Here is a 23,369-nt window from a genome sequence, read left to right as displayed (position 1 = left end):
GGAGTTATTCTCGGAGCACATTAACTAGGAAGAGTTGCAGTGATAATTGTTCGGCAGCAGCACAAATAAAACCATAGTTATGAAATCGTCTTACGAGTGGAATCAATGAATAACCGATTTCTTGGTCCATACTCTCCCCGCAAAAGGTACTGCTAGAAGATTTAACATCTTGGACCGATTTTTCTTTTGATCTCTGGATGGGATACCGTATTTAATTTGGAATGTCTACAGGAAACAGACGTTAAGAGAATAAAGTGAAATAAGAAACTTAGTAATTACTGGAAAACACAGCATCTTCTGAATATTTACAGTCGTATGGATTGTCTTATGTGTGTTGTGCACCTTGCCTCCATAGCCCGACGTCACGAACCCGTACTACTCAGCAATCCCTCAAAACAGAGGTAGTAAGTCGGAATCGTGATGGATCAACCAATCTCCATCATCAGATTTTGCAGGATGAGAGGGTATTCGAGGCAGAAAAATATTTCTTGACTAGCAATGTGTCAACTAGAGAGTTGGCTTATATTTCAGTCCTCCCGTGAACTAATGACATGGATGATTTACATCTATCTGTAATACTCACCAAACCAATGTCCGTTGCGTGGACGACGTTTCTGCCTTTGTGCCATATCTAGATGTGTAGGCTTCGTGCCGACACGGAGTTTCGCTCTTCTCTCCCTTTCCTTTTCCCTGGTCATGATCATATCTCTACACGACACCAACTCCCCTCAGTCATCTAAAAGAAAGGCGTTCATATCCTGGTCCTTTCATGTTGTTTTCCGTTTTCATAGCTTCCTCAAATTTCTTTTGGAGAATGCTTGGATGGTTACTTCAGTTCACACCACTGCCAATTCTCTTCTCTATCCTTGTCCAACTGAGCTATCTAATACTGTGTTCTTAATGGCCTCCACATTGACAGGGTACCAGAACTGTAACTTTTCTTGTCCACTTAAAATTATTAATAGTTCAGTCGATAACCCTTATTTTGTTCAAGAAATGTAGAGAACAAAACCTCCTTGTTTCGTTTTTAATTCATTGGAATTACAAAGAATTCTCTTGACCATGGATAAAAATTTCGGTCAATAGTTACATGTCGACTGATATCTCTCTTTTATTTGGCACAGGCACAAAAATTAAGAATAGTATTAATACGAAATGTACACGAAACAGACTATTGTTTGGAAGACTGTGTTGATATCCTTTATTTTTAGCGTCAAAGTGGCTTCGCATAAAGCAGTGACCTTGAATATTTACAAAACGAACAAGAGTATTTTCGAAAGTGTTTAAGCGCAAGAATACTGTGTTGTTTTTTAACGGTTTTAAATGAAGTACTAAATGTCTTCCATTATTCCGAAAACAGACATATAATCTTTTGCTGCACAGCGGCTACATTTCTGCCAGATCTTTCTGCAGTGTCGCAGAAGGAATATCCAGCTCCTCGTTGCCTTACTACACGACCTCTTTCGAACTCAGTGAGGTGTTGATAATGGCTTCTTTGTCGCCTTAAAGGCATTCTTGACTAACATCATCTCATCATATCCAGTCTCAGACGTAACTAATACTCACGACCGTTACAGCGTGTACTTAAAACAAACCAATTTTTATCCTTTTAATGGCGCTATTAGCGCCACTCTTATGCTATTGGTGCGAAATCTGTATAGACACCATCTTTCAGCTGCAGAAACTCAGCTACCAATTTTCGTTTATGCCGCAAAGTCCTTGCTGGTGTTTTGACTGTTTTTCTCTCAGTATGTGTTCTCCGAAAGCTTAGCTGAGTGGTAACGTGCTTGCCTACCACGCAACAGGCCCGGGTTCGATTCCCGGCTGCGTTGGAGATTTTCTCCGCCCGTGGACTGGTTGTTGTGTTTTTCTCATCATAATTTCATCATCACCAAGGCGCAAGTCGCCCAATGTGGCGTCACCTGAAATAAGACTTGCGCCTGGCGACCGAAGTTCCCCGGACGGGGCCTCCCGGCCAACCAATGGCATGAGATCGTTTCATTTCTTTTCTCCGAAATTGCTATTGAATGTAATAAATAAATTCGGGTGTTTTATTAAAATGATTAGTGTCCGTCCTATGTGCTTCCTGCAAGAAACTTTGCTCCTTTTCTGCTGTATTTTTACGAGAACGTACAATAGTAAACTCGTAATTTATTGCTTACTGCGTAGTGGGAATCACTTGGCGAAGTTTTATCCTTGTTGGCCGCAGATAAACTTTGTAAACATATACACAGTCATGACGACGGAACTGCAGGAACTGGTGTATCTTAAGCTCAATAAGTATTTTCTTATCAACCCATTGAGTATTAAGCACAAATTTATATAACATGCTGGAAGTTATATCGCGGTTTCTCTTATCATTATCGAGACTTCTGATCGATATTACTTGGGAAGAAGGAGGACAGTTACCATATGATGATCTGTGGATGTCGAGGTACCGGTATTTGACGGCAGAGCCCCAAGGTCCACAAGGCTTCAGCCGTGGCCTCCATGAAGGAACCTTCCAAGCATTCATCTGAAGTGTTAAGGGGGACATATGGGAAGAAAAAGAGGGCTATGGTCTGATGGAAATTCCAGCTTTAGGTTTCCGTGATTTTCCTAAGTCGCCCCAGACAAATGTAGGGATAGTTGCTTTGAAAAGACACGGCCGATTACCTTCCCCTTCCGTGACATAATCCAAGCTTGTGCTCCCTCTCCAATTATCTCCAAGTCGACGTGACGTTAGACTCAATTTCTCATCCTTCCTTCAGATGAAAATTTTAATTACTCTCCTACTAATAACAAGTAAAGAATTGAACAGGCGCATTACTTCGTTTTGATTAACCTACTTCAGTAACTTTCTTAAAATAACAACCTCTTCAATATGTTAGCACCTCATCTGACTGGGACATATTCCAGCCCATATGGGATGTAAAAGTAAAACAAATATTTTCTCTGAGGCTCTAATATCGAACCTCCTGTTACTGTATTTCCACTACTCTTTCGTTTGATTTGACTCTTTCTCGTATCACAGATTTAATTTCAGCATTGTAACCTTGTGTAGGATGGCTGTATACAATTTGTTGTGCTAGAGCTATCACAATTTCGTTTACAGTAGTACAGTTATGTGCGTTTATTTCATTTTCGTATCTTATTTCATAAACTAACCCCCTAGTTAAGGCAATAATCAACTTTCAGACCATTACAGTGTTAATGGATCGGCATCATTGACTGTAACATCGCATTCCTACAAGAACAGTGACACAACTAAAAAATGCAACTCTTGATAAAAATAGAGTTCTATAAAACTTATACTGAAATGCTATATGCTTTCTTTAAATTTCAAATAAGTGTTTTTGACAGTGAATTCCATTATATTCTACACAACAGTCACTTCTCTTGCTTTCCTAGAAAAGTTTTTGTTATGACCTGTAATGTTACACTATTGCCACTTTTCCACCCATAGATACTTACCGTAATATAATACGACATTTGAACGTCCTTCAAAATGAGTACTTAATTTAGTATAACAAATGAAAAACAAGTTGAAATTGGTATATAAGAAAAAAATAAAATGCAAAATTATAATTTATGAAAATTAATACAATTTAATAAGGGACATCAATTAGGTACAATTTAAATAACACAATTTACGAACATAAAATCATAAATGGGCTTATGTAATGTAGGAATTATTTTCGCCGAGAGAAGGAACTCTGTACGAACTTTCTTAATGGCAGAAATTGCCATTTCTTTCTTTTAAGCTGCAACAAACAAAATTTCGTAAAATGCACAACAACTGTACTCGACGAAACAGTCTCTGTTTCTTGAGACATGCATACATATCTGAAGGAAATAGTAACATAAGATACAGACACTGTGCAAACACAGACTTTATGATAATCACTGATATTAAAAAAGACTTTCTATTTGCCGCTCGTTTTGAATGACCCATGCACACCTGCCAGCAACAGCGCTGTAGCGACACTGTTCTTGCCGTGGCGAATTATCTTGTAGCCTACAACAAACCTCACACAACTGCCCCGAAGTGGACAAATTGCGACACGCAGATGTAACATTTTTCGTGCACGTATTTTTCAGTGACATAAACTGAAAACTGCCGATTTTTGACTTAGTTGCGTCACTTTTCTCGCCGGGGTGCGATATATACTCCACCTGGAGATATAGCCAGAAACCAGACATTGAAAATAAAGTACATGACTGACTACTCCATCAAAAAACACGGGAAAAAGTAATTTTGCGAAATTTTAATTTTGACTTGTGTTCCTAACCACTGAATGTGAGGTATAATTCAATACGAACGAAAAACATATGGTAAATACATACAATAAGTAAATATAAACAACATCTTTGTTAGAATGTGTTGAATCTTCACACCAACAACAGCGGTACTTCCTACTAGCTGGATATGACATATTTGTCGTATTTTTTTAAATTTGCCATTGATAGGATATCTAACTTCCACTGCCAGATGCCGAGCACAAAACAGAACTTGAGATTACCAGCTATATTTCAAAAATGAACAACTATACTTAATATGATGTTTATAACATTTACAATAAAATAGCAAAGACAACAGAACAAAAAGGAACAAATATTTTGACTAATAAAGATAACGACTGTAATAAGAAGATCACTACGTTGCCCTATTATGGCAGTGTGTGTGCAACGATAGCACCTCTTTTGAAACAACAAAATGTTGTCATTTCGTCTTTAGTTGAAAGTAAACTTGGCCATTTATTAGCTAATAATACACGTAAATTACTTTTATCCATGAATCATGAGTATACAACTTATAATAATCTGGTTGCAATACCTGTGACATGGGGCAAACTGGGAGACAGCTTGAGATTAGATTTCTTGAGTATATGGCATTAGAGAGGAGGAATATAGCTGAAAAACCCAATTTTGCTGTTCATCTTGTTCATTGTGCCCCTGATCTGACCTTCTAACTCATGCTGCTGCATAGGGGAATAAGAGCAGATTTGTGGATCTCCTTGAGGAAATGGAGATATTTAGAAATCAGATTTGCCATCTTATTCAGTGAGCAGGTGGCTATGAGAAGCGCCCAATTTTGAGAGATTTTCCAAAGTCACATAATTAAAAAAAAGACACACATCATCTCGCATACGGCACTTTTAGTGCTGTGCGATGGCAAATTGAGAACAAAATTTACACCTCACAAATCAAACCATTTTTCCAGTAGCCACCGACAGTGCATGTATCTGTATTATTGTTGACAGCAAACCAAGGCATATTTGGTTCTATTATAAACAGTCATAACTATTTACAAGCCAATTTATACGTTGCACTTTCTTGGTTAATACTTGAGAACCATGTAAGTTACAATTTTGTATTCGGCGTGAGATATGTATCCGTAACATATACTTTGTTGTTTTAATATTTGTATTGATTTTAGTTTCTATTCAAAAACATGTGTTAATAGTATTTCATTTGCGCCATCTATATGCGGATTCTTCCTTCTGGGTTAAACGTAATTGCTGGATGTATTTTAGTATTTAAAGACTGTAATTTTATGTAGGGATATTACATTTTCTTTTTTAATTTTTTTTTAAAAAAAGTGTAGAATACAAATGACTGTAATAAAGCTGACGCTAGTTACTACAGACGTCACATAAAGCGGTATGCGGCATGGAAATGTAAGCAACAACCTCAGTTTAACTGTTCGTTATCTGCAATTTCAATTGGTAACCTGTGCGATTTTATTTACGATGAGTCGTCATAACATTGATATAATGGGTAAGTGAATTTACGGTCTACAAGGTGAAGTACATGTGATCTTGTTTTAATTTATATTTTAGTGCCTGATCCTCATTGTGTTCTTTTGTTTGTGTAGCAATGAAGATAGCTGCACAAGAGTTGAAATCTATCTGCAATAAACAGATTCAAAATTTTCGACCGGTGCTACACTTCCTCCTATCTTGGACATACGCAAAGATGCTTTCATCCTCCGTAACTGAGTAGCCAGCGCGTTTAGTTGCCAAGTGGAGTACACGGGTTCACTGCCCGGTACTGCCAGAGATTTTTCCTTTGTGGGGGGACTGGAACTGGCCGCCGAGGAGCTACTTGAGTGGGAAGTAGCGGATCCAAGGTCTGGAGTGGTGTGCTGACCTCATGCGCCTCCACACCGGACCCCACTGACGCCATTTGGCAGAGGATGACACGACGGTCAGCGCGCGGATCTGTGGGCCCGATCGAGGCGTTTAGTTTTTCCTTTATTTACAGAAATGTTAATGTGAGTGTCAAGCTGGCACGTAGCCAGTGGGACAACACCACAAGACGTCCCGACTGCTTCCTCTTCTGTGCGCGCCTCGACAGAATGAAACAGTCCGATTGACAGACATTATAGAAGCTCACCTTGTGCCCAATCTGGTTGTTGCTTACGTCGCCTAATTATTCCCTCTTCGGTTACGCAGCCAGTTCATCGGTATCAGTCTCGAACAACTCTACAGGCTGAAAATAATGAAAAATAAACGAGCTTTTGGGCTACTCGAGTATTTGTGATGCAGTTAACTCTTACTTAAGCAATGTATGATAGAATATATCGTTTTTAATACGCTAATTCATATTACAAAATTCTTCGCAATACTGCTTTTGAAAAACATGATGAGAGGAATTCAGAGGAGCAATGGATCACAAAGCAGGGTACTTTCAACTTACTTTCAACATACGAACTTTGTAGTCTATACACTGCCCGAAAACAACGTGAAGCTGCAAGAAGATACGGTCCGATATCAATGCAACTTCGTACACGTGCACTTCATCACCGGGTATGTAAATGATTAGAGCTGTAATTCTTTGTTACAGGTAGAACGGCCGTCCCAGTCAGTAAGTTATGCACGTGTCTATTGTTACTGCCAGGCCTGGTAGAGTTTAGTATATAAGGAGCATGGCCAGCTTCAGACGTTTAGTGATTACTATGAAGAACAAAGAAGAAATAAAAATTTTGAAGTTCGCCGAAGACACTGTAATTGAGTCAGAGACAGCAAAGGACTTGGAAGAGCAGTTGAACGGAATGGACAGTGTCTTGAAAGAAGGGTATAAGATGAACATCAACAAAAGCAAAACGAGGATAATGGAATGTAGTCGAATTAAGTCGGGTGATGCTGAGGGAATTAGATTAGGAAATGAGACACTTAAAGTAGTAAAGGAGTTTTGCTATTTGGGGAGCAAAATAACTGATGATGGTCGAAGTAGAGAGGATATAAAATGTAGACTGGCAATGGCAAGGAAAGCGTTTTGGAAGAAGAGAAATTTGTTAACATCGAGTATTGATTTAAGTGTCAGGAAGTCGTTTCTGAAAGTATTTGTATGGAGTGTAGCCATGTATGGAAGTGAAACATGGACGATAAATAGTTTGGACAAGAAGAGAATAGAAGCTTTCGAAATGTGGTGCTACAGAAGAATGCTGAAGATTAGATGGGTAGATCACATAACTAATGAGGTGGTATTGAATAGAATTGGGGACAAGAGGAGTTTGTGGCATAACTTGACTAGAAGAAGGGATCGGTTGGTAGGACATGTTCTGAGGCACCAAGGGATAACCAATTTAGTACTGGATGGCAGTGTGGAGGGTAAAAATCGTAGAGGGAGACCAAGAGATGAATACACTAAGCAGATTCAGAGGAATGTAGGCTGCAGTAGGTACTGGGAGATGAAGAAGCTTGCACAGGATAGAGTAGCATGGAGAGCTGCATCAAACCAGTTTCATGACTGAAGACCACAACAACAACATGAAGGACAAGGAGATGCCGCGTACTCGTCTGAGACAGCGTTGTCAGTAGCTGACAGAGTTTGAAAAGTCACAGGATTATACAAATGATAGAACGACATACGCAACGCAGAGATACACAATGTATATAGCGGAAATGGTCCTCGATATTCTTGATAATGGCACTGGGGCTGACGAGCTCGTCCCACACGTGTTGTTTCAGGGACAGTTCTGGGGATCCTGCTGGCCAAGGGAGTACTTCAACATCACGCACACAATTCATAGAAACACGTATCGTGTGTGAACGAGCATTGTCCTGTTAGAAAATATCACCACGATACTGCCGGGTCAGAGACTACACCTGAGGACGCAGCATATCTGTGGTGTAGCGTTGTGTCCACAGAGTTCCCTCAGTTACTACCAGCCGTAATCTGAAGTCATACTCAATGTCTCCCAAACCATCATGGTGCCTGCAGTAACACTCGTGTGCCTCTCCAAAATACTGGAAGAATGGCACCTCTCCCCAGGTCGCCATATACTAGACGACAGTCATCTGGGGTAGTGCTGAACCGCAGTCCAGAGCTGAACACAATGTGACGCTTTCATCAGCATATCATGCTTCCCGGTCACGCCACGGTGATGGCCAAAGTATCCAGATTTGTGGGAGACTTGTGGGACATAAGGACGTGACACTAGCCCTGTGTTCGACTGCATGGGAACCCGAGGACGGCCATACTCGTCATAAAGGTTCCAGTCGACCACGTCTGACCATCCCAAGGGAGAATTACTGTATTGCACACCGAGCGCATCCTAACCGCTTCGTACCTTCGCCTGTATTCTGAAAACTAGAAACGGACTGCTTGGGATATTCTGTGTCATCCTGCACCACTGGTGGACTATCAGCAGTTGCATCAGGGAATTACCGTCTCATGTCATTGACACCACTTGCAAGTAGGCTGTTTAGGTTTTTATGTTAGTAACGTCACGTAGCGCTCTGTATGAAAATCACTGACTGTGCTGTGTGCAGTATGTGGTTGGTTGGACTCTTTGTACGAATATTCGCTATTGTAGTGTTGGGCAGTTGGATGTGAACAGCGCATAGCGTTGTGCACTTGGAGGTGAGCCGCCAGCAGTGGTGGATGTGGAGAGAGATAGATGCCAGAGCTTTGAGCGGACGATCTGGACGTGTGTCCGTCAGAAAATGGATGTCACAAAAATTAATGACTTTTCAACGCTATTAAGATAAATACATTGTTTGTTCTCTATCGAAATCTTTCATTTGCTAACTATGCCTCTCAGTAGTTAGTGCCTTCAGTAGTTAGAATCTTTTATTTACCTGGCAGTATTGGCACTCGTTGTATTGCAGTAGTTCGAGTAACGAAGATTTTTGTGAGGTAAGTGATTCATAAAAAGTATAGGATATTGTTAGTCAGGGCCATTCTTTTGTAGGGATTATTGAAAGTCAGATTGCGTTGCGCTAAAAAAAAAAAATATTGTGTGTCAGTTTAGTGATGATCAGAATAAGTAAAGAAGAACAGTCTGAGTAGGTTCAGTTTTACTCAGCTGTCTTTGTATCAAATATCGTAAGAGGTTTACCAGCAGAGTAATTTATAATTTTTTAAGGGGACGTTACGCACTACACAAACGGCTGCGTTTGGAGCGGTGGCGTGACTGGGAAGCATGGACTGCTGACGAAAGCGTCACATTGTATTCAGCAATGGGTTGCGGTTCAGCACTACCCCGGATAATTGTCATAGGCGAGTATGCGGCGACCTACGGCGAGGTGCCATTCTTCCAGCTTTTGGAGAGGCACGGGAGTGCTACCGCTGGCACCATGGTTCGGGGAGACATTGAGTATGACCTCATGTCACGGCTGGTAGCTACTGAGTGCACTCTGTCGACACAACGATACGCCACAGATATCCTGCGTCCTCAGGTGTTACCTCTGATCCGACAGTATCGAGGTGCCATTTTCTAACAGGACACTGCTCGTGCACACACGGTACGTTTCTCTACGAACTGTCTGCGTGATGTCGATGTACTCCCTTGGCCATCAAGATCTCCAGATCTGTTACCGATAGAACATGTGTATGATGAGCTCGTCTGTCCCAGTGCCAGCATCAAGAATATCAAAGACCATTTCCGGTATAGATATTGTGTATCTCTGCGTTGCGCATGACGCTCTAACATTTGTATAATCCTGTGACTGAAATGGACAGGCTCTCGCACAAAAAATACTATTTAATGGACAGTATAATAATGTTTCTACAGGTCTCCAATTCACAGCATTTACTTTCTCACTAAATAAATCTTTTCTGTAGCGCGAAATATGTTTGGATCAAGACAAGCATATAATTGAGTTGTCGATGCATGGCAGGCTAATTCTGTTACTCTTATAAGGCAACCAGTTTTTTTAGAACAGAAACCTGGAAATACCGTGAGAAATGCATGCCTGAACATAAATGCGGATGCTAGCCGAGTCCTCACTTTGCGCTAGTGTATTTGACCACGCACGGTGCCCGTGCAATGTCCTCAATACGTTGCAAGTCTCAGTCGTGGCCAGAACAGTGCTCCGTCTAGTTGGGGTTGCATTGTGTCGGATCTGAATAAATCCAAGAGTGAGCAAATTGTTGGGGCTCGTATGGTGGCTGATTCCATAACGAAGGGAGCCGAGTGTTTGGTGTTTCAAGAGTTACGGATGGAAGATTATGCTGCGTACGGAAAAGGCGTAGAATCATCATCCGCTAAGTTCCAACGGGGGCGAAAAGGGGAGGGGGGCGGGGTTGGGAAGTCGTGACGGACGATCTCTGAAAACGATTGTGACGCAAAATAATAGGGCGACAACTGCAGAAGTCTCTGCACAACTGAATGACACGCCCACCAACCCTGTTAGCGGAAGAAACTCATTTGGGCGCATGAGTTGTGTTTCACACCATCTTCTGACCGAGTTTACGTCCCAAAAGAGAAACGTGGCGGGAGTTTGGTGATGATTTGGACAGCGGTATCATGGTACTTCATGGGCCACTTGGCTACTCCACAAAGTTGGACTATTACCAAGGATTACGTAACCTCTTTGGCTGATCAGATCCATCCCATAGTACTATGTTTGTTCCCCAAAAGCAAAAAATTCGTTCCAAGTCGACTGGGACACTGTTCACGCAGCTTTCATCGTCCAGGAACACGAGGATGAGTTGTCGCATCTCCTCTGACCACCATAGACACAAGACCCCAACATTACTGAGCCTTTGTGGACTACTTCGTAGAGAAGGGTACGTGAACGCTATCCACCTCCAACATCGTTTCCTAAACTTGTCGCAATTTTGCGGGAAGAATGATATAATAGGCCCTTGAAAACTATACAGTGCCGGTATTTATTCGCTCTGAGACGACAGGAAACTGTTATGAATGCCAGATGCTTTCTTACATCATATTAGGCATGTTAAGGTGTTGTGTCAACACCTGCGCCTGTGTGTGTGTGTGTGTGTGTGTGTGTGTGTGTGTGTGTGTGTGTGCTTCACGCATTCGTGACGTATTCAGCTCAAGGACTGTAGGTGGAAAAGAGGTTATGACACGCGGTGATTGAGGTAGCAATTTCTTCCTTTGTCTGATAGTGGATGGTACAGTGAAGAACCGACTTGTTTTGATATTAATCATTTGTTGTCATCCCTTAACAAGTGGTTACCTATATGCGCAGAATAGACATATATATAGCAGCAGATGAAAAGGAGATAAAATCTGAAGGGCTATGGCGTAGTTGACCTATCGCGTGCCGCAAACTACGCTAATGTCTGCGATAATATTTATTCTTCAAGATATAGTTGTATATCTTAGTATCATTTGGCAAGCTTCAGCTACAACGGTTGACAGTGAGATGGGTTCGGCAAAGCTATATCGCTATAGCCGAGCCCCACAAACAAGAGCTGAAGGTGCGAAGCCCCTACAGAAGTAACGTTACCTGTGTGGAGATTAGGGACGTGCCGCAAGACCTTTGTTCACATCTTAATGGGGCGGTGTCCAATCTCAACGCGCTGTACGTTTGCTAAGGCTCGGCGCCGTCAAAACATTATCTCTCTCTTTTGATGCGACAAACCAGGCGGGCCCTACAAACTCCAGCAACCCAGCAACGGGATGTGCACCGCCGAGGCCTGCGTGAAAGTTCTCGTAGGCTGCGGCACCGCACATGTTGCACACGGATGTTGTGGCGAGCTAGCGCTGTTTGTTTACTCTACCGCATTCCTATATTGTTCTGTTTAGTCCAGTGCTATTTGCTTTTTGTGTGTTTCTTCTCGTAGCAGATGACATAAGGTAAATATTCGTGTGTCTTGCCGAGCTGATGATTCCATTTCAGTGTTAAGGACTGTCCTAATTATCAGAGTCTCGATCCACGAAAGACCATCGCCTGTATCACCACACGATCTTAGTCTTCGAAAAGTTGTATGTTAAAATGGAATCAGCAGTTAGACACGGCACCTGAAAATCTACGTTGCATAGTAGCATCTCTTTTGCGTTTATAGACTTTTGAACCATTTAAATAACTACTCGTGACTTAAGAACTTCTTTGATGCGAGCATTCTCTTATTGTACAACAGCTACACTCCGCAAACCACCATACGGTGTCTGACAGAGGATAATGATGGTACCACTATCATTCCTCCCTTCCACATTCCATTCACGTATTTGGTTTTCTACTCGTGGTCATTTCGCGAGACATACAGGGTGAATTAGTAGAAATGGTACAGTCTTTGAGGGGTGATTATATTAATGCTTCTGAAGTGTTTTTTTCAGAATCACTAATAGCATCTCCCCTCAAAGCAAGTACCTTTCCTCCTGAGTCACTCTGTACGTAGGAGAAAGCAATTACGTTGCCCGACTCTTCTTTCAGCGTTCGTTCTCGGAATTTATGCAGCACACCTCTCCTTGGCGCCCAACGTTTCTTTCCGCCTTCTGCGTCTAGAGTTTGTTAAATATCTCCCTAACTTTCTCACACTTACTAAATTAACGCATGCATCTTCTCCGTCTCTTTTATTAATCCTCTCTTGGACACATCTCAGACTTATGAGCATCTCTTAAATAATCGGTTGAACAAGTGTCTCGTAAGTCACTTCTTTCGTTCCTTGAGATTCCTCCAAAAAATCTCACCCTAACATCTGCTTTTCCTACATTAGTGCTATATGGCCACGCAACGTTTGATCGCACCGGACTATTACACCTATATGTTTTACGTTTGTTACTGATTCCTGTGATTCATCATCATTAGTGAAATAGAACAGCAATGGATCTCTTTACCTGTTTATGCGCACTACGCTACATTTAGTTAGATTCAGGATCAACTTCTAATCCCTGCAACAGTCATCGATCTTCTGTAGGTCTTCTCCACTTCGCCACAGTCGTCTGCTGTTGCAGCATTCCCTTAGGCAACAGTAGACCTGTCGTCTTCGAAGGTCATCAAGGAGCTTCCGACGCTATTCAGAGTATAGCTTTTATACAGGGCGAGTCATAAGAAAAGATACGAGCGTCGAGGCTTGATTATATTAGTGATTCTAAACAAGAAACGTTATACGAACATAAGTCCTATTCCGAGTGGTTTCCAAGATAGAACACATTTAATGTACATTGCCATTTATTTTTCTATATTACGCAAACATTGTGATTGTTTACACCGCATAACAGTACTGTGCATTAAGTTGAGATGATCAATTTTATGCCGGACACTTGTCTGTCGAGTAGGGAAACTACCTGGAATTGGCATACAAAACCTACCTAGGATACAACGCATGCGCGTCGCGAGAGATTTTCAATATTCTAGTGCTCTCTTCGCGTAAACTGGAAGTACTAGAAAAAAATGAATACGACCTTTTTGCAGTAAGTTTCGCTTAATTTTATACTGCGACACGTTTTTGCTGATGGTTACAGTTTTCATGTTATGCACGTAAAACGTACAAAAGTGATAATAATGTGCTCTATCTCGGAAACCATTCGGAATAGGGTATACGCCCACATGAAATTTTGCGTTCAGCGTCACTAATACCATCAACCCTCCAAGCCTGTACCTTCGCTCCTGAGTCGCACTGTGTACCGCAAACTCTACTGGGGTAGCCATATATCGATGCCGTCCCGTTAAGAGCAACACATTGAGTCTGAACCTAGTCACAAATTTGGCGGCCGATACTCGGTAAGCTCAGTGTTTATTCGCTGAACGACTGCACAAGACTGAATAGAATGGTTTCCGTAGGTCACAGAGAACAGTATGACACTGTCTCTGTACGTCCACCTTTTTACAGATGGTTGCGGAACTCGACTGTTCCATACAGGATGTCAAAACACGTTTCAGCCGTTTAATTTCCAAACTCGTTTTATTTGGCTACCAGTGCCAGCCTTTTACTACGCCATCTTCAGGCCCCCGGCTGACGTGTAGGAATATTCTGCCTCGGTTCTGATCAAAACAGGGGCCAGCAATACCGGTATTAGTAGATTTTTGCTATAGCAGAAATCTAATAATACCAGTGGAGTAAAAATCTACTAACACAAGTATTTGCTGGCCCCTGTTTTGATCAGAACCGTGGTAGAATCTTCCTGCACGGTCGGTCAGGGGCCTGAAGATGGCGTAGTGAAACGCTGAAACTGGCAGCCAAATAAAACATGTTTGGAAACTAGACAGCTGAAACGTGTTTGCTTTGACATCCTGTGTCGCTTTGGGCGACGTTGGGTAGGGCGGTCGGGCTCTTTCATGTGTTCAGTGTTTTTCCTATTTGGTTTGTTGTTCCGGGAACAATTTAAATGTGTGTAACTTGTATCGGAATCTGGTTCTGTGAGATATATTTTATTGTCCGATTTTCTTGGTGTTTACAAGACATTTATCGAAGCATTTTCTTTTTCTGTTGATAATCTTAAAGCGACTAAAGATTATTTTAGAGATCGTGATACAACAGAGTTTTTTAGATGTAACTTAAGAATTTAATACTTCATTTCCGTATTTCGTTTATTTTCCTCCCATGCGTATGATAGCTCTTGTTTACTTCTCTGGTGTTACCAGTCACTGTTTATTTGTTTCCACGACGCGTTTCGAAGGTTTAAACCTCCATCATCAGGTGGATATACATCAGTTAATATGGCATTTGTGTGTTTGTGTTGTGTTACGATTTCTTTGGAGGAAGTTGTGACACTGTCTAGTGGAGAAAACAAAACAGTATTTCAGAACTTGGTCTGTTTTGACAAAATTGAACTTGTATCTAGCAGTAAACATAAATTAAGTAAGATAAAGTACCTCCAGTGGTCACAGGATCCTTTCACAGTCGTAACACATCACATGAACACTATCATATTGTATAAACAAATATGGCGTCGTAATCTAGTAGGTGCATGGATCGTACAGCAAAAGAGAAAACGTTCTCACAAAGTCCAGAGAATATACGTCCTAACAACATTATTACAGCAAACTCAGCATCCTACACATCCAACCAAAGGCAGAAAACTAGACATCCTTGAAACACTCCAAATATACAAACATCAAACTAAACAACCTGAATGCATCTTAAATGACAAAAATGACAATATTTACAGTAGTATCATCTCCGTTTTCAACAACTGCCTACGTCATTAAAAATTGCTAAGCACACACACACACACACACACACACACACACACACACACACACACAGACCCTAAGATTTACCACTAATATTTATTTATGTTACCATAACAGCCCTGAGTGTACAGGAGATTGACTTCATTTACAGATATACAATCACACCAACAGCTTGTACCCCTTGTCAGCTTGAAACTATGTATACAACTGCTGATACAAATGCACATCCATGTGCACTTTTTAAGCATTTACCAATTTATTACCACAACCTTTAGACAGTTAATACATACAACAGATATAATCTTAAGATCCTTTGCCTTGTAAAGTTTGCTGTCATACAATCTCTCTCTCCACCCTCTCCCTCCCTCTCATGTTCTCTTTATATTCCTTCCCCCTCTGCCTCCAGGCTTTCATAACTACCTATGAACCCCTATAAGAATTGTCAATTGTGTATTATTTTATTTTATTTTATCACTGTAGCCAATATGATTATTGTCCTGAAAGTTTCTAACACCTCACCTGATTGTATAAATGAGTATGAACTTTATGCTATTTTAAGCTGTCAAAATCGTATTTACATACTGCCTGAAGTATTTACTCCAACAAATGTATTCAACACCTCCAAATCCTTCAAAAAAGTTTTCTGTAATAATGTTGTTAGGACGTATATTCTCTGGACTTTGTGAGAACGTTTTCTCTTTTGCTGTACGATCCATGCACCTAATAGATTACGACGCCATATTTGTTTATACAATATGATAGTGTTCATGTGATGTGTTACGACTGTGAAAGGATCCTGTGACCACTGGAGGTACTTTATCTTATTTAATTTATGTTTACTGCTAGATACAAGTTCAATTTTGTCAAAACAGACCAAGTTCTGAAATACTGTTTTGTTTTCTCCGCTAGACAGTGTCACAACTTCCTCCAAAGAAATCGTAACACAACACAAACACACAAATGCCATATTAACTGATGTATATCCACCTGATGATGGAGGTTTAAACCTTCGAAACGCGTCGTGGAAACAAATAAACAGTGACTGGTAACAGTCAACTTATTGTTTCATTTAATGTCAATAACAGTCACGGTAAAGCCTAACCTAAAAATGTTCGCATTTAAAGTACTTCTCTGGTGTTAAGTATCTTCGGTTCTTCTGTCTGAGAACGTTTTCAAGGATTTTTGTTTTTTACCGCTTGCTGAGCTCACGTTTCTAATCGTTAATCTTGCGCATTCTGAAGTGCACAAGCAATCTGCCTGAATTATTATCTAATAGTGTCTTATATTTGTTTTAAAAGAGATCGAACTTTTGCTATTCGTTCGCCGTTAGGTGTAATGCAAGCTAATGTAAATCCAACTGTCCTGTCCCTGTCAGCCTCATGGGGTAGGCTACGTGTTTCGAACGATGTGTTTCAACTATTTCATTTTCATTTTTGAAGCTCTTATTTTATTGTGTTTCTTTGTTTTGGAGCTTGCACGATGCAAGTCATGAAATGTGTCTTCTCCGCGATGCTCGCTTACTAGCTTTTCTCTCTTTCTCTCCCTCTCTTCCTTTTCCAAAGCGTTACGTGGCTGTACATTCAATGTCGTATGACATCAGCAAGAAGTGTTGAGCAGGTTGATAGTAATTTAATGCAGTCTGTTCTCACTCATCGAAGGAGCGTCACTGCTTGGAAAATGTTCCGTTACTGTGCGTGTTCGTATAGAGAGCGTTCTGAGAAATTTAGTTAGTTTCAGGGTACAGCTGAGTCTTCGACATACCCCTGTGGGTGTCAGGATTAAACGACTGGCCGATAATCAGATCGCTCCCCAGAAACTCATCCAACTATTAGGTCACAGGTGACCGAAGCAAATATGAGATATGGTACTGACCCCATAAAAGATAACAAACAGGGTGTTCGTCGAACTATGAAGTGAAACAGTGGTCCACATTGATCCCTGTTTATTACAAAAGTTCCCTGCTGATATACATGAATAGCAAATTATTAAAGGTTCTGTTAGATCACTTGTAATACAGAGAGTAAGAAAATGAACAATTTTTGACATGGGACGATACTAATCTATCACTTGAATATCCTGACAGAGACTGGATTGGTTAGATGAATGAGACAAAACCGTAATCTAGAAGTGAATCATGGGGAGATAAATCTTTGGTGGCCACACAGAAGTTGTCCAAAACCCCTAAAAGAATGAGAAACTACACATGCAACTAACATTGCGGGTTGAGTGATGAGTGAGCCTACAATCGCCCGAGAAAAATATTGTGTTCGTGAAATGTGGCTAATCCAAACAGTGCACCTAAAAACTCACGGTATCTCGCATCCAGTCCGGATCTCTCTCGCTATTCAGCATCCAAAGCATGAAGTGTAGCGAGCGCTTCATCTGCCCCAGACTTCAACCCATCAGCTGTGTATCAGATCTCCGGACGAACTCTTCTCCATTGCGTTCCAAACTGATGTGATTCTCTCCCCCCCCCCCCCCCCCCTTCCCCACTCCACTACAATATAATCACGTCCCAAAAAGCCTTATCTATTGACACAGAGTACCATTTCTGCTCTACTGGTTCGTGCAATTCGCATGCGCCAATGAAAAAAAGCTTTGCAAAAATGCTAGGCAACGATATTTTTGTTAGTAAAACTGTCTCCCCTACATGCAAAAGTTTTACGAAATGAACCAATCATTACACACCCAAGCATACAGTTCTTAAACAGTTCTGAGCTACTCTCCCACTCCTCAGCTAAATTGTTACTTCAGCCAATACGCTCGCCTCCAAGTCCACACTCTTCAGAAATTTGCGTTTGGCTTCTCCTATTCCACTGCATTTTTAGATTAGATGAGGAGCCCTCTCGCAACTTTATAGGCCAGAGGTTTTCACCCTGCATAAAGCTGCTGTAGAAAGTTGGGCATCGCTTTACTAAAAGAAAAGAATTCCTGAACACAACGTTACCTGAACGCTTGTCACGGAACGCCAAGGTCTTTGTCCGTCATTGGCTGTCATCTCACAGGGCCGCTTGAATGCGATTTTTCGGCAAAAAAACAAGGTTCCTTTGATGTGTGTTTTTTGCGGATGCTTGCTTGTAAGACCTGAGACACTGTGCTAGTGCAGGTACTGGCCATGCTACGTTAAGGATATCTGTTAAAGTAGCCTTGGATCCCTAGGGACGCGACGCGTTAACGCCAGCGCTGACTGGCTGGCTCGCTGTCCAGTGCTCCGGGCATTCGACTCACCACGTGCTGCCCTCTGAAAAGGTGTGCCACAGTCCCCGTGGGGGTCGGACCGAACATTTAGTCACCGACCTGGCCCGCTACGTCCAGTCTACCTCATCACGCACCCAACTAAACTCCAGAGAACATTATGTGCATAAACAGCCACCAGCGAAGAGAAGGAATTCATATAGAAGTAGACGGCATACTCCTGACAGTCTCTAACGTTTTTAATTACAAGTGTTAACTACTCTATTAATTGATAGGAATAAAGTTCAGATATTAATGATTTCAAATCAATTGCTGTCTGGCAATAGACGAGGTCTATCGTTAGAAATGAATATCTGCTTAGACGCAAGTCCTCAATCAGAGACCGGGCGAGGTGGCGCAGTGGTTAGCACACTGGACTCGTATTCGGGAGGACGACGGTTCAATCCCGTCTCCGGCCATCCTGATTTAGGTTTTCCGTGATTTCCCTAAATCGCTTCAGGCAAATGCCGGGATGGTTTCTTTGAAAGGGCACGGCCGATTTCCTTCCCAATCCTTCCCTAACCCGAGCTTGCGCTCCGTCTCTAATGACCTCGTTGTCGACGGGACGTTAAACACTAACCACCACCACCACCACCTCAATCAGATGCTCCCAACATTAAAACTAAAATAACTAAAAAAAATGCCTACTTAATTTTTAGCCTGATTGCTTCCTCGTTATTTTCGACGGGTGTATCTAGAAAGCTTTTGTGTACTAGAATAAACAGGACAATTTGTCTTACGTCTATCTTACCTTCAGACGAATCCTTCATCTCAACCGTACATGTAGCTTTCTGCATATGTAATTGTGTAGTTCATTCACGTATTGTACTGACTTGCTATAAGTACTCATTTCTTTATTAGTATTGTAAACGGTTTAATATATTTTCGCAATATGCTGATCAAAGTTTCATACACGACTGTCAGATGAGCTGCTCACTCGGATAGGAGGTGAGAGTGCCCTGCTCATGTTTATTAGCTTAACAACGCTATAAAATTTGTAACAGTATAGCTGATAACTCGGGGTTGACTGGTTACTTATTTATACTTGCCTGATTACTTACTTATACACCCACAGTACTTTTTTCTAGATAGTAAGCCATATGCCTACTACATTGGTGCAAATTAAGTGTCATAGTGCATCAAAATTTTTTCAAGGTCAGATATACGCCAAATTCCCTTTAAATTGCTCTCAATGTTCCAGAGTTAGGCTGGAAAACACACTCATATCACATTACACAAAGGCAGTTTTGCCAAATGGGTCAAACTGCAGAAAAAGATCCCTAGGAGGATAAGTAGCAAAAAAGTTCACTTCGACATATGGATAGAAATGCATTTCGAAGGAGGTACACCCACTCTAAAGTGGAGATCAAATGTCTTTGACAGTGACACCAGTATCAGTACCGTGCAGGTGGAGCGCCAGCATGGTGCAAGCAGACGATGGTGTGGAACATTCTCGACGACGGTTGCCACAATCTCCATCACTGACAACGAATGCAGACCTTATTGCATACGGACTTCCCTCTGCAGCGACCGTTTTATCTCTGGTTCACGGCACAGGCCGGCCACGGCCTTGCCACAGTGGATACATCGGTTTCCGTGAGATCACCGATGTTAAGCGCTGTTGGGTGTGGCCAGCACTTGGATGGGTGACCATCCAGCCGCCATACGCTGTTGCCATTTTTCGAGGTACACTCAGCCTCATGATGCCAATTGAGGAGCTACTCGACCGAGTAGTAGCGGCTTCAGTCAAGAATACCATCCTGACCCCACGCCCCGCCTATCCGCACGCTCCTGAGGATGACACGACGGTCGGATGGTCCCGGTAGGCCACTCGTAGCCTGAAGACGGAGTGCATGGCACAGGCCACTAGCGTGTTGGTATTTCTATTATCCATCCTATTGACAGATGAGGCTACATTTACGAGGGGCAGTATCGTCAACCTTCACAACACTCACCTATGGGCTACAGAGAATTACCGTGGTGTGGTGTCAGCAAACCATCAGCATTGGTTCAGCCTCAATATGTGAACACGGATTATTCACGACTGCTTCGAGGAACCAGTCATCCTTCCACAACGCCTCGCACTCGAGGTGCACCTACACTTGCCCTGGGCGACCCTTGCTGGGAGGCGTGCCTTCGGTATTCTGAACTGTAATGTGGCTACCAAATGGCTAGGCTCCAGCTCACTGCTCTCTCGACTCTGGAACTGAAACACTGGTACTGACAGAACGTGCCCACTTTCCTGCTGTGTTTTCATGTGTGGTTTCAGTCATTAAACTTACAGTGTCGAAGATCTTTTACCTCTACCTTCCAGTGGGTGTTGCTCCCATGGTACGCATTTCTGGCCATACGTTTCTTTCTGCTACTTATCCTCCCAGGAATTGTTTCCTGTAGTTCGTCCCCCTCTGGTAAAATCATCCTGTTCATACATCGTCCTCCGTTTCTGTGGAGAACTTCAGCCAGCCTCTGAGTAGCCTTATCTAGAAATGCACTGGAAGTAAACATTTTTTAACATTCACATTCACCAGTAGCGCAGCGATTTTATAATTTTGCTCGTAGGTTCATTGTCCTAGCGCTCACTTGGAAACATAGTCATTTAGACCACATAAAAGAAATCTGTCGTAGACCATATCTGTTATTAGCGGGGGTTCGCCTATAATTTGTTTTAGACTCTGTTGCCTCGGTATTTTTCAAATGGCTGTTTTCGCGTAGCCCAGCTGCTCATTTCTGAGTACAGTCGTTTTCAGAACAACATGCAATGTTGCCTCAAGGAAGCGTTATGCACGTTTTAGACGTGAGCCAGAGGCCTTGTCGAATGTCCCATCAAATAATGTGTGAATTCGGTTGGCTCTGACTGGTTCTTCCATCTCCTCCCTGAAGCTTGCTAGTTATTCAGTCTTATCTTCTGCTTTATAAGGCAAGACATTTACATGGCAATGCAGTCTCTTATGACCATTATTTCTTATTCGATAATAATTCCATTCAAGATTTATGGATGCATATTTCTCCCGTGGTCAAACTTAAATTATATACGTTTGATCTCCGCACACGTTTCAGTTACCATTATCTTTTTACCTTTCATAAACTTTAGTAGTCAGAGTCCCCATGGTAGGTTTCAGCTCCCAGTCCCTCACCTTCCCTTTACTAACGTAAGAAGAATATCTAACAGTACCATGTTTTGAACTCTGAACCCTTCGAGGTCGTGGGTTGTATACTGTTTTCCAGTTTACACATCATTAGGTGTACACTGAAATACAGTTTCATCAGTAGCGGTGGTTGAATTACGAGGCTCACTCAGTTCAAGGTGGCCCTTCTATACCATCCAGCATTTTATAATGGTCAGCGTTTATTGGAGATATCGGAATATCGGTCAGGGTGAAAGTGACCAAGCTACAAATCGCTTATTGTTTTACCAGTCACGTGCAGAAACGGAGCCGCCCTGTGATTAACAAGCATTGGACGGGAATTTCGTCACTATCCGATGCGTGCGAATCAAGGAAAGACCTGAATACTATAACCAGGTAAAACTTTTCTATAATGCGTGACAACTATGCGTCGGATTCGCCTCTGGACTATGCAAAAGTTTGCCAGGCTCAGCCGCCAGAAGCACACAGAGGCTTGGTTTTCGTTGTGGACAGTTATCCCTGACACGAGCAAGCGTGACGCAACATAAGAGCTACACTGAAAACATATGTTCATTAGTGGTCGGTCGAGCGTACTGACGGGGGACCTGTACTCTTCTGAAATTTGGCCATTTTCCTCGCTATGACTCTGTGCTGTGATGTGCTCTATTTTTAGGGTAGTCTGCAGACTAGAGTAATGATGAAACATCTGGGGTACCCACAGGAGACGGTTTCGAAACCTGACCCGTCCAACTGGTGGACGCCCACAGTGATTATTATTCTTAGGCACTGAACATCAGCCGACCACGTCTACGTGATTGATTCATTATTTCCTTACCTTACAGTATTGTTGTACTAACTACCAATTTGATAATACGAAAAAATAAGGAAGATGGGATTGTAACGTTCTGTCAAGATCGAGACCATTAGAGATGAAGCATTACGCCCATTGGAAAACATGGTGGGATGAAGCGATTTTTAACACGTTTAGTGAACCTAGCATCTTCTTCAGCTCATTTAGAGAGTCCATGATAAATCTAATCCAGAATGGTGGTGGCTAATATTTTAACATGCTCCTCCACAAAGCGGATTCGGTGAACCAATGCGAACCCTCGTTCGAAGTTGGCTTCAAATGATTTCTAAATCAGTCAATAATGGTGGAACGGTAAAAATTGCCTCTGGATTTGGCTGCAGAATGTTGAACATTAGCTGCATAGCTTAGGTCACCAGTGCCCCCTATAGCTGTGTCCCTCAATCCAAGGTACACTTTCTGACCAAAAGTATCCGGACACACCCGCATTATGCAGAATTGACCGCTAGATGTTACGAGAGGAGGACCCGCCAGTATACAAAACTGTCACTAGTGAAGGAGTAACAGCGGAACGGATCGAACAAGAGAACTCCATGACTTCGAAAGTTGAGTAGTCGTTGATGTCAACCCGAATAACAAATCCAGAGACACTTCAACCCTGCTAAAGCCGCCCAAGTCGACTATCGGTGATGCGATTGTTAAGTGGAACGTGAGCGAACAACCACAACTAAACCGTGACCAGGCACAGCTCATGTACTGACGGACACAAATTGCTGAGAATTGCGGAGGGTGGTTGTAAAAAATCACATGAACTCAGCGGAAGGAAACACTAGTGAGTTTCATAGTGCAACCAGTAGTCCCGCTAGCAGAATGATCGTGCTTATA

The 23,369-nt window shown here is 42.1% G+C and overlaps 1 protein-coding gene and 1 non-coding gene across 2 annotated transcripts in view; both read left to right on the top strand.

The window, feature by feature from the left end:
• The window catches only part of LOC126324491 (pH-sensitive chloride channel 2-like), a 255,393-nt gene that overhangs the window by 12,298 nt on the left and 219,726 nt on the right, over positions 1-23,369 (top strand). The gene's annotated exons all lie outside the window — the stretch shown is intronic.
• Trnat-cgu (transfer RNA threonine (anticodon CGU)) lies at positions 18,898-18,970 on the top strand. The gene has a single exon. It is a non-coding gene; the product is annotated as a tRNA-Thr (tRNA).

This window comes from Schistocerca gregaria, chromosome 2, assembly GCF_023897955.1.
Source record: "Schistocerca gregaria isolate iqSchGreg1 chromosome 2, iqSchGreg1.2, whole genome shotgun sequence".
In the NCBI taxonomy this organism is placed as follows: domain Eukaryota; kingdom Metazoa; phylum Arthropoda; class Insecta; order Orthoptera; family Acrididae; genus Schistocerca; species Schistocerca gregaria.
The sequence above is the reverse complement of the archived record's forward strand: the minus strand, read 5'-3'. Positions and strand labels throughout refer to the sequence as shown.